Here is a 16,432-nt window from a genome sequence, read left to right on the forward strand (position 1 = left end):
ATAATATTAACAAATTACTAAAACTCAATTTAAAATAAAGGAATGTTAAGGGCTAAGCAGAATGCTCGCGTTGAGCCATCCGTCGCGTTATATGTTATCGAAAATACAACAACCACAAGGAAACGATAACACAAACGCTCAAAGTTGAAATGCGCTGCGCTTTGGAGTTAAATATATTTTAACTTTTTGCGTGCGTTAACGCGATAACAAAAAACGCTCAACGCGAACATTCTGCTTAGCCCTTTAGAGTAAATATTTAGGACAGGCCATAATTACACAACTGTATTATGAAAATAGTTAAGGCCTGTACCCATGGTATAATTATTACAAGGTAGGGCACAACTACCAACTGATTGCAATTTTTTCTCAAGGTGGCTTGTTCCATCAAATCAAAATACATATTTTGTGTATGTATGTGTATTGTTTTGAAAAATATTTCAAATAAATTGAAATAAATTCAAATTTATACTCTGTTCCCGTACTGCAAGAATCTACTCGATTTTACTATTTTCTTCGATATCATAAAGGAAATTTCGTTATTGTAAAAAGTAGTAGATTCTTGCAGTACAGGAACAGGCCATTAATTGAAATTAAAATGATGTATTTAACACCATCGTCTGGAAGTATTTATTTTTTATGGATGAAACAAACATTTTATGGAATTCCCTGCTGGATTTTGGGAAGAAATCATAACCTTTCATTTATTTTTCGCGTTTTTAGTTTTGTATAGAAAAAATGGATGAAACAAACATTTTATGGAATTCCCTGCTGGATTTTGGGAAGAAATCATAACCTTTCATTTATTTTTCGCGTTTTTAGTTTTGTGTTGAAAAAAGGCAAATAAACACAAACACTTCTTGCGAATATTTATTTTATTTTTGGCAGAAGAAGCCACACGTGCATAGTTGCTTTTTTGTTATTCACCTCAGCCTACCTTGTATTATTGTACCATGCCCGTACCTAAATTCAGTGCGTTGCGTACTAAAATACTCACCATCTCACCTTTACAGGGTTCGTTGAACGTCCGTATTACCCAAGGTAGATGTATTAGGTAGCCGCATCGACCCAGTTGATTGTAACATTGAATGTCAAAACAAATTGTTGTAATTTTTAATTCGCCTTAAAAAATTAATTAATTTTTGTAAATAAAATTGAAGTTTCGTGATTTTTTCCAATTTTACTTCGAAAGATCCAAAATATCTAAAAATTAATCAATTACAAATTATAATGGACAGACGGACATATGATAAACGATATACAAAAATTTGAGTCTAGGAGTAGTGCAGCTACAAACTCTTGAGGCAACACATAGTTTTAACATAGATGTGTAGAGTATTAACACATTTTGTTCTGATTGGTTGAATCAAATTTGCCTGCATTTTGAAATGTCAAGGCGAATTGAATTTTATTTGCCTTGCTTACAAATTTTGACATATTATGTTCCCAAAGAAGTTGCTTTGTTGTAGTAATTCGCCGATGCGACTACCTAATATATGTGCCTTGGTATTACCCAAACATTATTTTATTTTGTGTCAGTTGAAAACGGCGAAAAAGGATGAAAACATTTTCCTAATTAACCGAAAAATGTTTGTATTTATAGAAAAACAATTTTTCAATGACCGGAATTTTATTTTCAAAAAAACCAAAAATCCAAAATACGCATTGTCAATGTTGAATATTTTCAACTTTATATTTTTATACGCAATGTGTATTTGGGTAACATTCATTGAAATACATGTATTTAACTGAGGTGAATAAATTCGTACGCAATCGCATGAATTTAGGTATTATTAGAAAACAATTGACAAGAGCATTATATTCGGCCGGACCGAACATTGGATACTCGAACAACAAAATTATGGTGGAGGGTATAAAATTGTGACAGTAAAGAGTACCAGCAGCTGTGGTGATGCGGCTGATTACTTTGATTATCGCTGAAATAGCACAATACAAAAGTCCATTTAGCGCACGCATGCATGTATGCGTGGTTTTACACTATTGGTGATTGGGATTGGTGTTGAGAGTTTTTCTCTCTCTCATTGGTAAATTGATTTTTGTTCACAAAAGGTACGAATTGACATAAACGTACCAAAACAAAAAGTAGATTTTTTATTATTCGTGATTAACGCTTAAATTATAACATATATTGTTTATGCAAATAACTGGTATAAATATTGGCCAATATTTCTCGACAATTGCGATTTATTATCATTTGAAGTAAAATTTTATGTAATTTTTCGTACTTCGTACCAATGAGAGAGAGAAAAAATTCTCAACACCAATCCCAATCACCAACAGTGTAAAACCACGCTTTGCAGCATTCCACAATGCACAATCATCGCGTAAAGCGTTTGTTCACGTCGTTCATTTCGCGTTAACGCGTACGACATTTTCTTTTATCTATGTTATGTTCTCGGCAAAGTAAAAGAAAAAACATTAAAACGATGTGTTTTGCAAACGGAGCGACAAATCGAAAAATAATCGTAGATTATTGCAAATCTTTTTAATTTCTGGGATAATGATGCTTAACGCCAAATAAAACACATTGAATTTATAAAAGAAAAAACAAAATTGAAATATTCTCTTGTCAATATAAGTGCAAAACAAAGAAAAGAATTGAACGGAAGAAGCGAAGGCATTTGCAAGTCAATTTTGATTAAACTTGTTTAATTGTTATTTGCATTCTACTGTGGTCTTGTCATTCAAATTGAATATAAAATTTCAAGTGTGTGTATTTTTTATCAAAGGAAGGCGGTGATATAGCAAAAAGACAAAGAAACAAAACGAAACAAGATTAAAGAACGTAAAAAGTTAGTATCAAAAAAAGTCACAAGAAACTAGTGGTAATACTGCGGTTGTTGTTCTTATTGTTGTGTGACGGGAAAATACCTGAAGACAAAACATAACAAAATACCCACGCACATACTACTTGATTGAAGTTAAAAAATATCTTTTTGGAGTAGTAGCTGCCATCCACTAAACATTGTAATTTAGGTGGTTTTATAATTTTTGTTTTGCTGTTACTATTTTTGTTTTCGTGTTTTTTTTTCTGTTCTTCTGTGTGGACTCCGTTCAATAACCTAGAACAAGCATCGAACAATCATCATCAAGCAATACTATTTGTGGAGGTGAGTGAGTCTGTTTTTATATGTTTGTACTGTGTATAGTTATTTTGTTCGAGTCCATTGGTTTTTGTAAACTGAGGGGTATTTTTCTGTTTACTTTCCCTTAACAATAATATTTAATTTAATGTTTTATTATCTTCTAAGATTGTTCATCGGTAATTTTGTTAATATGTATAATCATGTGAGTGCGTACGTGTGTTTTTGGTTCATGTTTGTTATTATTCTGATTAGTAGTCTTTGATACTTCAAATTGAGCATAATGTTGGCCGGGTCTACACACATTTGCCAGCACACATACACAAACATTGGAGCTGTGCATGCATGCCATTTGTAAAATTATGTTTATGGAGTTATAGAGTCGGCGTTATTCTTTTTCTTGTGTGACTCTGACCTACAAATCACATGGTTGAATTGTTTTCATCACTTAGGGTTTTTATGAATTTTATATATGTATATACAAATTGTTAACGAATTCTACAAAAAACAAAAAAAAAAAAATAATAAAATAAAACAATGTAGGTATATGAGTGGACCTCGGATTTTGCATATATTTTGCATATTTTTGACATGACCCCAAATATCGATCAATTAAAGCATGAAACGCCTAAATACAAAATTTGAGTCCAATCGGATAAAGCATAAAAAATATGCAAAAATCCGAGGTCTATATATGAGTTATACTCATATAAAATGTTAAGTCCAATATCATTTAAAGTACTTACGATATTTCTCTCATTAGGTGTGTTCGTTTACTTTTCCAGTAAATACAAAATAATCAGTAAATTCATTTGAGAGAGCTTACTCTCTCGTCTCTCGAAAAATGTTGCTAAAGGTAAACAAATGATTTTTAATAAAATCCAAGGAATGCGTTGTACAATATATTAGCTTGGGGAAAAAGAAATCCATAATTTTTTCGGCAGATTGTTGTACTTATAGATTTCTCGTAAAGTATCGATCAAATCATCTTAGCAGTCGTAACATCGCCCAAGAGCTTAAAATCGATCATAGAACTGTTGTAAACCATTTACACAAAGCTGGATTCAAAAAGAAGCTCGATGTTCGGGTGCCACACCAATTAACAGAGAAAATAGGATGGATGGAATTTTCATCTGCGAAGCAACAAATCATACAACAAAACGGTGCCCAAATCGGACATTCTGAAGCATGCTAAGTAAAGTCGTATAGTTCATAAAAAATAATGTTAATGAATTCTAAACAGAAGATGAAAAATCTTTATGAATTCTCAAACTCTCTCTAACTGCCATATATACCATATATTTTATTAGAAATTTGCACACACGAACAAAAGCGTCCAAAAATCATTAAACATATATACAGTATGTCAAGAATCAGTTTACACATGGATAATTATTTAACATTTTCAAATGTAGCAGCTCGAAATAACCCTATATTATTTTTGATATTTATTTTTCATTTATCATAATTGTATTCTGTACTTAATACAGCTTGAGTTAACCTAGTTAAAATTTAGTACAAAATAAAAGAACAGTACAACAAAAACAAATATGACTCAGTTTCACCAGTGTCAAACAGTTTTTGTGTGTTCTATGCTTTTTCGGAATATGTTGGTAATCATTTGATGACAAAATTTGTAAACGTGCGCAACACACCTTGAAATAAAATATTTAAAAATATGCCAAGAAAAAGGATATCCTATGATGAAATTCAACACACTGTTTTTTACTATTTTTCCCGATATCACAAAGGTAAATTTGTTATCGAGGTATTTTATTTTACATTCTTGCAGGTTCTGGAACAGAACAATTATTAGAAACATGATTTATGTTTCCTTAGAAAAGCAGTGTTGTATTTATTCAAGTTAAATTATATTTATAAACCTTTTGTTATTGGGCTATGTACATACCGAACCATGGTATAATAATAGAAGGTAACATCAAGTGTTGTTGTACAAAAAACGATACAACAACCACATGTAAATTTGTTTTTGTAAGTTCTACTAGTGTCAACTCATTTGACAGAAAAATGAAAACAAATAAACAAATTATCATCAAACTATTTTTATTTTGAAAATGAAATATTTTCGAATCCTCAAAAAAAATTGAAAAACATGAATAAAAATCTATCAAATTTATATTTCTATCGCTTCCACATCTTTCCTATAATTGAGCCATTGCCATATATGTATATGTGTAACACATATGAAAATGCTGGGAATAGCGAGTTATTCCTTGAATAAAGATTTGCTTTCCCAGCAGGCAGATTGAGTAAATTGAATACAGGAGCACATTTAATAAAGAACAATTTTAAATTGTATGCGTTCCCAATTTTCCTGTTGGGTGATTTTTAAAAACATAATTTGTCAAATTCATATTGATACTAGTAATACGTTGGAATCAAATCAGCTGGGATTTGCTGTTACCTTTTATAATTGTACCATGTTACCTTTTATAATAACTTAGAAAATTTCGTTTGATTGTAAATAATTTTTTTTTTATTTCCTGACTGTAAAATATTTGCAATTTATTTTTTTTTTTCGATAATTCGTCAAGTTTAACATCTTAGCCAGGTATTTGTGTATGCTATTTGACACAACTATAGAATACCTTTGGTCAGAATGGAATAACCACATTTTTCATGCATACATTTCTAATAATACAATTCATATATTTTTAAGAATTAAGTTAAACTTTTCCCATTACGGATGGAATCTAGAATCGTACGGAACGACACGAATTTTATTAAGTTTGAATTTCAATTACTTTATTAAAAGTAATGGTCATTGCAGTATCATGTGTGTAATTCACGCTTTCCAAAGGTGTTACTATTAATTGATTGTAGTAGGGGTGCTATCATTTTCTGCAATTGTCATCGTCATGGCCATAATAAAACCTGTTTGTAAACATCAAAGTAATCTTTTGTTTTTGGTTGGGCTAGGTTTTGTTTTTGCGAGGTGATTTGTTAAGAGAGCGTGAAAATGTTTCTAATAAATTACATCATTGTTAAAAACAGAACTTAGCACGTAGATGATACATTCGCATTTGTCTATAAACGAACGATTTAAGTCGACATGATTTTTACATTACAATTATAATACTTAACAGATAATAATGGAAGTTTTTTTTTTTTTTTTTTGTTTCAAATTAAGGAATATGAATATGTATTACATGTTGCAATTTCTTTTAGATGCGTGATATTTATTGAATTATAATTCCAAAAAATGCCAAAAAAAACATTATTAATTAATGACAAGTACCATCAACACGCTTTTTTGGAAAAAAGAACATTGAAAGTGCCTACCAATGACTATTTGTTTATCATTTGACGTATATACATACCACCAATCCTTATGGCTATAGTGTATGATTTTTTTTTTTTTTTGTAGGCGCAATCTTTTTCTCCTTGTCATTATCATAGTCTTTGCGTTCTTTTATTTTTTGTTTATTCTCCTTTAATGTTTTATTTTGCAACTGTTCATTTATTTAAATTTAGTTGTTATCTTGAAGTGATTAAGTAAAGGCTCTCTCTTTTTTTCTTTCTCTCTCTCTCTCTCTCTCTATCTATCCAAATTCTCTCTTGTCCATTGATCATGTGGGTTTCATTTTACTGATATGTAAGCCACCAGTAGCTTCATTGTTGTTGGTGGTGGTTCCATATTATATATATTCTTGGTTGTCGCAGTTATATTATCATCCTCATCGTCATCGTCATCGCCATTGAATTTCTTTCGTGGATTTATAAATACGTTGCTACATACATAAATAAGTTAAAATTGTTTGTTCTTATCAAACACAATTTTTTATAATAGATTCAAGTCATATGTCTTCATTGAATAATGTTTTTAGAATTATGTTTCAACAAAAATTTGTATTCTGTATTTTTTGAGATTTTAATATTCTCGATAAATTGTTTTTGATAACTATTAAAATCGGTCTCAACTTCTTGTATGAGACCGTCACAATTCCAAAATGAATTCCATAATTAAAATTTCATTGAAATCCATGGACTTTGTAATATGTTCGAAATCTCTATATCAAAGGTAATCGCCTTGTTATTTAAGACTATTGCTACAGATTTATTGTATATTTTCTATTCTATAATTTTATTCGGAATATTTTTCTTGTATTCGAATAATGTGTATCCATTTATTCGATCCAGATAGGCGATGTCAAAATATTTGTTGCTTTCTTATTGAAACGAAAACAAAAACAATTCACACGAATTCCCAAGCCAAATATTAATTTAAAAAAAAATCATGAAATCTTTGTTTGAATCAATAGTACAGTCCATGTACTTCAATGTTTTAATGTTGAAATGGCCCATCCGCCAATTTTGGCATACATTCATAAAGTGGTTCTTCGGCAATCTTTTCATTCAAGCCCATTCACCAAAAATACTGCGTTGCTGTGGGTCGTTCGGATTCAATTCTTGAAACATCTGTTTTGACATGTCATACAACTAAATCTTTCCGCAAAATTTTACACATTGTTAAATAACAGAGGCGACGAATTGAAAATTCTTTATTATGCTATGTTATTTTATTCTAGGTATACATTTCTTGAGTAGTATAAGCTATGTTGTTTTGTGTAACTTAAATGTCGCATACATCAATCTAGACCTGATTCAATACTCTGTGCAAAATATATAGGAGCTATATCTAAATCTAAAGCGATTTTTCCCAATAGGGTTCGTCCTTGGGCCGAATTCATTCAATTCGGATCATAAATGCGACCTGTAGTTTGTTCACAAAAATACATGGACGGGCAGACGGACATGCATAAATCGACTCAAAAAGTGATTCTATGCATATTCTCAAAAGGAACCATTGGTCTATCTCGATTCCTTTTGCCTTTTACAAACAAAAACAGACAACATTTAGTAACAATTGTTATCAAATATCGGGTAAACAGACAGAGCTATTATAGGATAACTTATTGCTTGGCATTTTTAATACCTTATTTCAAGGTATGTCACAAATTTTGTGATCAAAATATATATATATATATATATATATATAATGTTACAAGATTTCCGCGGATTTTTTTCATAAAAACCTTCCCACCGTAATTAGCTACAACTAAAATTAATTTTGAGTCAAATCGGTCCAGCCGTTCTCAAATGATGCGTTAGTATACATTTTTCTTGCTCCATTTTTATATATATATAGATTTCGAGCTTCTAAATTTGAAAATATCTAATAATTATTCATGGGTAAATTTATTCTTGACATAATGTATATGTACTTGATCAACTATGTTATGATTTGCCATGTCCGTCTGACAATTGAAATCGTGTTAGCAATATTTAATATAGGGCTTTGAAATTTTGCACATTTATTTCTAATAATCCTAGGATGTATTGAAAATGCAATATATCGGTCCACGTTTTGGAAAAAATTTTAATTTTAAATTTCCAAGTAAAAATGACCAATAGGAATTTACTTTGGGCGTTTTTTTTTTTAGTATTTGATACCAAATCTTCATATCAACAATCAACCAATCAATCACATTTTTCACCCATTTTAGCTAACAACTGAACATATTCTCTGTAGATGTCTATCGTTGAGTGGGAGAAGACACAGCCAGTTTGAAAGATGTGAAATTTATAACCCAACTTTCTTCTCCAAAATAGACCCCAATCAGATTTTTTTGTCATAATTTTGGCATGGCTAAAATAACCACCTTTTAGGCTCTCCAACTCCAACTATTTTTCATCACTTCCATTCTCTTTTCCTTTCCCTTTTCATTTCATGATCACAATGGATATTTGATATTTTAGGTTGTCATTGGTTGTCAACCATGTCCCAATAAAATTCAGTTTAAGAATAAAAACACAAATCTTCATTGTCATTTTATTGTGTTGCACTATATAACAATATTAAATGTTTATCAATAATCAAACAGGTGATTGTTTGTAACCATCGATTTCCACGTGTCATGTGTACAATTTGTAAATGAGATAACTTATTATTATTTGTTTTGCTTTTTTCATTAAGAAAAACATAAACAATTAAAAAACAAACAATCAAAGTATTCAATCTCAAGTGAGAAAAAATAATAATATATTGCTGATATATTCGTATGTGATATTACAATCTTGCTTTGCGTTACCCAAGAAAGTGTTTGGGGAGACTCCAAATTACTAATTATAGTGAAAATCGAAATAATAAAAAAAAAAAACAAGAAATAAAATAAAATGCAATTGCTAGTTATTGAGAAAATCTAAAAAATCAAAATATTTGTTTCTAATTAGACTATTTGCTAATAGAACCATACATTTGAGGGCTCGTATTCCTCAAGAGAAGATATCAAATATCCACAAGTAAAAATGTCGTTAAATTCAGCCTATCTAAACTTTTTATAACCTCCAAAATGCGATGGCCATTCAAAATACGTAAAATCGATCGAGACTTTTATATGGGTCTACGTAAATAATTAATAATCATGTGTGCAGATTTGTGCCCTACATACCAATATTTTACTTTTTTTAAATATAAACATGGATTTTTTAATAATATTTGTTTAAATCTAAACAAAGAAGAAATCTTAAAGAAGTTGTTTTGCTTTATTCTATTTTTCCATTGTCTTTAGAAATGTGAATATTTTTTATCTCATCTACTTTTTTTGTTTGTTGCTACACGTATTTGTATTAAAATAAAGATTAACAGCGTAATACACACACATATATACACATGAAATATCTGATGTAGAGATTCGTTGTTTTTATTTCGTAAAATACATTTTTATAAGAAAAAATATTACGTTGTGGATTTTTGCTTATTTTTTCTCAGCCTCATACTAAAGTAGAGAACGACATTTTGTTCACTTCTTCTTCTTTTTTGAAAGTTATAAAATGTTTACGTAGGCCAGGGTTTTACAATATTGCTTTTGCGTCTTCTTTATCATCATCAACTTAAATTTGTTTTTTTTTTTTAGCTTTTTCACACATCTTTTTTATGATATTTTATTGTTTTATGCTATAATAGTATGGTAAAAGTATATCTACTATCTTAAAATGGTTAAAACAACAATATTAACTTTTATGTTTTACTTCTCGTCTCTTTGTTTGTGTATAGTTGAAATGTCTGTATTTACATATAATATTTTTAAAAATTATTTATATAAAAAATATGCTTCTGATTTCTGTTGTCGCATACAATATTAAAATTATGTTTTTCAAAAAATACAGTATGTCAAGAATCAGTTTACACATGGATAATTATTAAAGATTTTCAGATGAAGAAGCTCAAAGTATGACTATTGTGTGCTGCACTTAATACATTTTGAGCCAAACAAATTGTTATATAATATACACATATACAGGTGGCCAAAACTAAAGCAACTAAAATTGCTACATTTTTTAGGTTTAAATCGCATATTCTATTAACTTTTAGAAAAACAAAACCATTAATCAAAAATTCATTATGAAACAAATAATAATTTATGGATAAAGGAATTATCTCAATTGTAGCTTGGACAAAACTAAGGCAACTCAACAGTAGGCCTATTTCGATTCTTAAAGATCAGTTTTAAGTGGATTATATTACAATAATATTTGTCTGGTTTTCAATTTTGACTTATTGTCAAAAAATATATAAAAAATGGCTAGAAACAAATACATTACTCGGATAAAACAGCTTATTACCAGTGAATGTGTGAAAAAATGATAACAAAAAATTATTTCGGAGAAATATTCCATGAATAAATAAGTAAATAAAAATACTCATTTAAGAATTCAATTGAGAAATATTTTGCTGGAATCAAACTTAAATATTAAAGACTCAGACATAAAAAAATTATCATGAGAAAAATTAAAAAAATAGCTAATATAGTAAGGCAAGGGCACTGAGAAGCATGGAGGATGGTCAATAATTGGGCTGTTTTCTTTTTAAGGAAATTTAGTATATTTATGAAATTTATGAAGTAATGGATCGGTTTGTCTATACAAATGTTTTTAAAAACGCTATGGTTCCCTTCGCTGAAGAAAATATACCACTTTTTTGGGTGTTTCAGGTAGACAATTACCATCAAACATGCATACATACATTTCAAGGATTGCTTGCTGGATTCAAAAAGTCAGGGTTTTATAATGGCCAACACAATCATCAGATTATTGTACTATAGAAACATCTTTGAAGTATCATAAATAGCAAAATCAAATCTGTATTTTGTCTACAACAATATTTAGACGTCCACACAAAATATTCAAACTATGATAATGGGTGTTCAATAATACTATAATATAAACTTAAAATGTACATCATGTGAAAAGAGTTAATTGCCAATGTTTAAATTCAAAATGTTTTAATTTCGATTATATTTTTTATGTTTTAAAACTGAATTATCTATTTCTTATATATATATATATATATATATACAGTGGTGGTCACAGAATTAAAACATTTACTGTGGTAAACATATATTGATCAGCCCTCGATTCGTTTGAAGTATTTTTGAAAATTTTTTATTTCAGAACACTTCGATTTACTGCACTTAAGAGATTTAGTGTGAAAATAGAAAATTTTTGCATGCAATTTTTCCATAAATAACGGTTTTTATGAAAATACATCGACTTTGAAGTGGCCATGTAATTAAAACATTGTGTGGGATTTTTTACTTTACTGCATTTTTTGAAAATATTTTTAGAAAATCTCTTTAATTTAGTTAAATTTTGTGAACCCAGCACCGATAAAATCATTTACAGAAAAAAATTGTTGAAAAAATCTGTAAAATCTATCAAAATTGCCAACAATTTGTACAGTACACCTTACGTTCAGAAAATCACCCTAATTATAGAAAATAAAGGTCCGAATGCACCAGAAATTGCTAGAATTAGTAGAAAACATTAAATAATTCTCAAATTAAAGAAATATTTGAAATAAAAACTCAAAAAAATGGAATTAACCTAAAGAAACTATTCAATTTCAATAGTATTTACTGAAGAAGGCCGGAATATTTTTGCAGTATGTGAGAAAAAATCGATTGATATTGGTATTTATTATATCAAATCGACTGTTCGAGTAGTACAGAATATATTTTATCAAAAAATATATCTGTCAGAACAGAACGAACAGAGATCAACGCCTAGGTTAACGAGTAAAAGTTTCTGGCATACAGCAGCATTTTTCATGTTCAACACAAGACTTCAAATATTTTTCAAACTGTAAAATTTTTACTTCCTTGATATTAAAATAGATTAAGTGGAAGTTATTCGATTCAAAAAATATTATTTTGGAAAAATATTGTCATGTTCAATAGATTTTAAGGGTCAAGAGTTGACCATCAAACATGCTGCTGTGTGCCAGAAACTTTTACTCGTCAACCTAGGCGTTGATCTCTGTTCGTTATGTTCTGACAGATATATTTTTTGATAAAATATATTCTGTACTACTCGAACAGTCGATTTGATATAATAAATAACAATATCAATCGATTTTTTCTCACATACTGCAAAAATATTCCGGCCTTCTTCAGTAAAGGCTATTGAAATTGAATCGTTCCTTTAGGTTAATTCCAATTTTTTGAGTTTTTATTTCAAATATTTCTTTAATTTGAGAATTATTTAATGTTTTCTACTAATTCTAGCAATTTCTGGTGCATTCGGACCTTTATTTTCTATAATTAGGGTGATTTTCTGAACGTAAGGTGTACTGTACAAATTGTTGGCAATTTTAATAGATTTTAAAGATTTTATCAACAATTTTTATCTGTAAATGATTTTATCGGTGCTTAGTTCACAAATTTAACTAAATTAAAGAGATTTTCTAAAAATATTTTCAAAAAATGCAGTAAAGTAAAAAATCCCACACAATGTTTTAATTACATGGCCACTTCAAAGTCGATGTGTTTTCATAAAAACCGTTATTTATGGAAAAATTGCATGCAAAAATTTTCTATTTTCACACTAAATCTCTTAAGTGCAGTATATCGAAGTGTTCTGAATTAAAAAATTTTCAAAAATACTTCAAACGAATCGAGGGCCGATCAAAAAATGTTTAGCACAGTAAATGTTTTAATTCTGTGACCACCACTGTATATATATTTTCTTTATGATATCGAAGAAAATAGTAAAATCTAGTATATAAACTCATTTTTAACATATGGTAGATCTTAAATATATTTCGTTTTTTATTTCTTTTGTTAATTAATTTTCTTTTTTTTATTCTGCAAACACATTTGCGCAAAGTTACAAGTTTTTAACATAAATCGGGTGTTCCATAAATTAAAGAAATGACTCATTAATTATTTGTAAATTGCCATATAGTTACCCATCGGTTGCACTCATAGAAAATCTATTCTATTAGGTTTATTTTTAGAGAGCACTTTTGATTTTTCTGATTTAATGACCCTGTTTTATAGACCATCATAATTCCTCAATATAGTAATCTTCAGAGAATTTGAAGATATTAAAAATACGATTTCTGTTTCATTCCTACATGCATATATTCATGTCTAGTAAGTATAGTAGTTAATATTTTATGTTTCTATTTTTCCTTATGATCGTCTACTATATTGGAATCTTTTATATAATATACGAAAAATAATTATTATAAATGACATTTGTGTTATCGATATCAATATTTTGCATCCACGGCATGATATCCATTCAATTATTTAAAAGCTATCCAAGTTTGTGTTGATACATTTACTACGAAAAAATGGTTGATACTTTAACCCCATTGCCTTAAGTACACATAAAGGCAGACTATATATTTCAATGAAATGAAATTGTGATATTGTAAACAGAATGCAATGCGTCACATTGAACTGTCGTAGACACAGCAACAACAACAAAGCTGAGGAATACCAACCGTTCGTTCAATTCATGTCCATTGAAAAAATATTAAAAACCCAACAACAAACTCACTGATTTACATTCAATTAGACGGCAAGTAGTAGTCCATTCCAGTCGGCCGACAGTCAGTCAATCAGTCAGTTGAGTAAGTAGTGAATAGTGACTTGAGAATGGTAATGAATGAGTAATTTTCCAAATTTTCCATTAGTTTTCCCCTACTTCTTCCGCCTTTTAACAAAGTTTACAACCGGCAAGTGATTGCGATGATTGTTATTATTATTGTAAAATAAAGGCAAACAAAGTAATGTCATCTTGAGTATAAAGTGTATTTGCATATAACCCGATAAGTGAACACGACGTGTTACGGGACGTTCGGGATACAATAACATTCTGATAAGATAGTTAACCATAGTGGATGATGAACATTGTGGAAATAAAGGTTCCTGTATGACACACTCACAAAAGCAGCCAACTAAAGATAAAGAGGAAGAAAATGCATCATATTACTTCGAATATTTTAGAATTTCATCAGAATTAACTATTTTATAAGAGTGATCATTTTTTATAGTATTTAGTTGAAGGTCATAGGTGATGTTTTATTTTTATTTTGTATTTAAAATATTATGTAGTATTTAAAAAGGGCCAAATCATATGTAAACTGTTTCTTGACATACTGTATAAACTAGTCTGTAATACAAACTAATGTTCTTTTACTAAGAAAAATATAATCCTTTAAAAATAATCAAAATCCGATAAATAGTTACTAATCTTTTAAGTATATGAGGATCTGTTTGTTTAAGCCCCCACAATGGTACCGCCCAATTTTCGATATTCTGAGGTTCTTGAGCGCGCTTTTCAACCGAATTCGCCGAAAATTGGTACATTAGGTTCTTTTTGGGTACCAAATATCTCCACTAAAAATTATAAATATCGGTTTACTTTTCTGGTAGCCCCCATATAAAGGTACCCCCTATTTTCGGTATTTAGCAGTTCTTGAGCGCGTTATTCAACTGAATTCTCTTAAATTCGCAAAATTTGGTCCTTTTTGGGTACCAAATTTCTTTACTAAAAATTATAAATATAAGCCCATTTTTTCGGATAGCCCTCATATAAGACACCCTCAATTTTTGGGGTTCTTGTGCGCGTTTTTCAGCCGAATTCGCTGTTATTTGGTATTTTTGCTTCTTTTATGAGTTTTATCCTACAAATTATGGAATTCTCAGACGATTTAACCATTTTCGATAATCTAAATATTCGATAATCTAAATTGCAGTAGTTTGAGGATTGTATATTCTACCATGCGTTATTAGTATCAATCCACGCTTTGGGATTTTCAATAAAAATTGCTGAAAATTGTATTTTGTGTACATAATGGTTTACAAAAACCGTTGTGTAGAATTATCGGTATAGGTTCACTTTTTGGTATGTTCCCTATATTTTCATTTCAAGTATCTGTCCTATGTACCTATGGTGTAGTGTATCCAAAGTTCAGCCGGCCGAACTTAACGCTTTTTCACTTGTTTTAACTCAATTCATAAATAGCGTATTGAAACTCCATACCACCAGCCTGATGGTTGTTATGCTTCATTTGCGGTTCTGTCCTATTGTATAATGGCCATAATGCTGTGTTTACAGTTAAGAAAACAAAAAACTATGAATCCTTGCGCGATTGTCTAGGCTCATCTCCAATCTATTGAAAAGAAAAAATATAAGAAATAATTGTTTTAGCTAACTCTTCCCAAATACACAACTTTCTTACCTTTAAACATTTATGTTTTGTTTATCTTTGAAATTTGTGGTTTACATACATACAGAATTCTCAATTTCTTTATCGTCTTTATTATGGCCAGAACAGAATTTCGCTCATCAACACCTTAAGTATATAGCCAGCTAGCTAGCTACAATTGTGCAAACAACAATTTCACTTTCACGTCGTCATTCTTCGTCTAATCACTTTCAGACGGAAATAGCAACAACAACAAAAATTCCAATGCGTACGTCGTTGCATTTAAAAATAGTTTCAAATCAAATTCTATTCTGAATTTAAAGAAGTAAAAAGTTCTAAAAATAATTCAAAAAAAAAAAAAAAAAACAATTGCATGATTTGACTAAATGACTGATCTTTGTCGTACTATTGGATCTTCGCTTTGCCAGGTTTATTTCAGCACATTCTCACTCGCAGCATACATATAAACGAAGTAATTTTTAGATAACAAATAAAATAGAATTTGTTTTGTTTTTTTTTTATTAATGTATGAACGACATTTTTTATGTTCCGAATAAAATGAACTTTTATTCCGAAACTGCGAGTGTGATTCATTCATTTCGTTAATTGTGTCGAAATGCATTACCATTTTTTTGTTTTGTATCTATAGATACAATAATAAAATTGAACTATTTATATTGTGGTTGACTATCAAAACAAATCAAAGTCCTAACAATTAATCATTTTATCAAAGTTATTTGACCAGAATACATCGCATAAAATTCAACTTTTATACATATCTAAGTTTAATTTCTTGGTGAGTTTTGAG

This window comes from Musca vetustissima, unplaced genomic scaffold (assembly GCF_032173495.1).
Source record: "Musca vetustissima isolate MV318-11 ecotype Yass unplaced genomic scaffold, APGP_CSIRO_Mvet_v1 utg1998, whole genome shotgun sequence".
Classification (NCBI taxonomy): Eukaryota; Metazoa; Arthropoda; class Insecta; order Diptera; family Muscidae; genus Musca; species Musca vetustissima.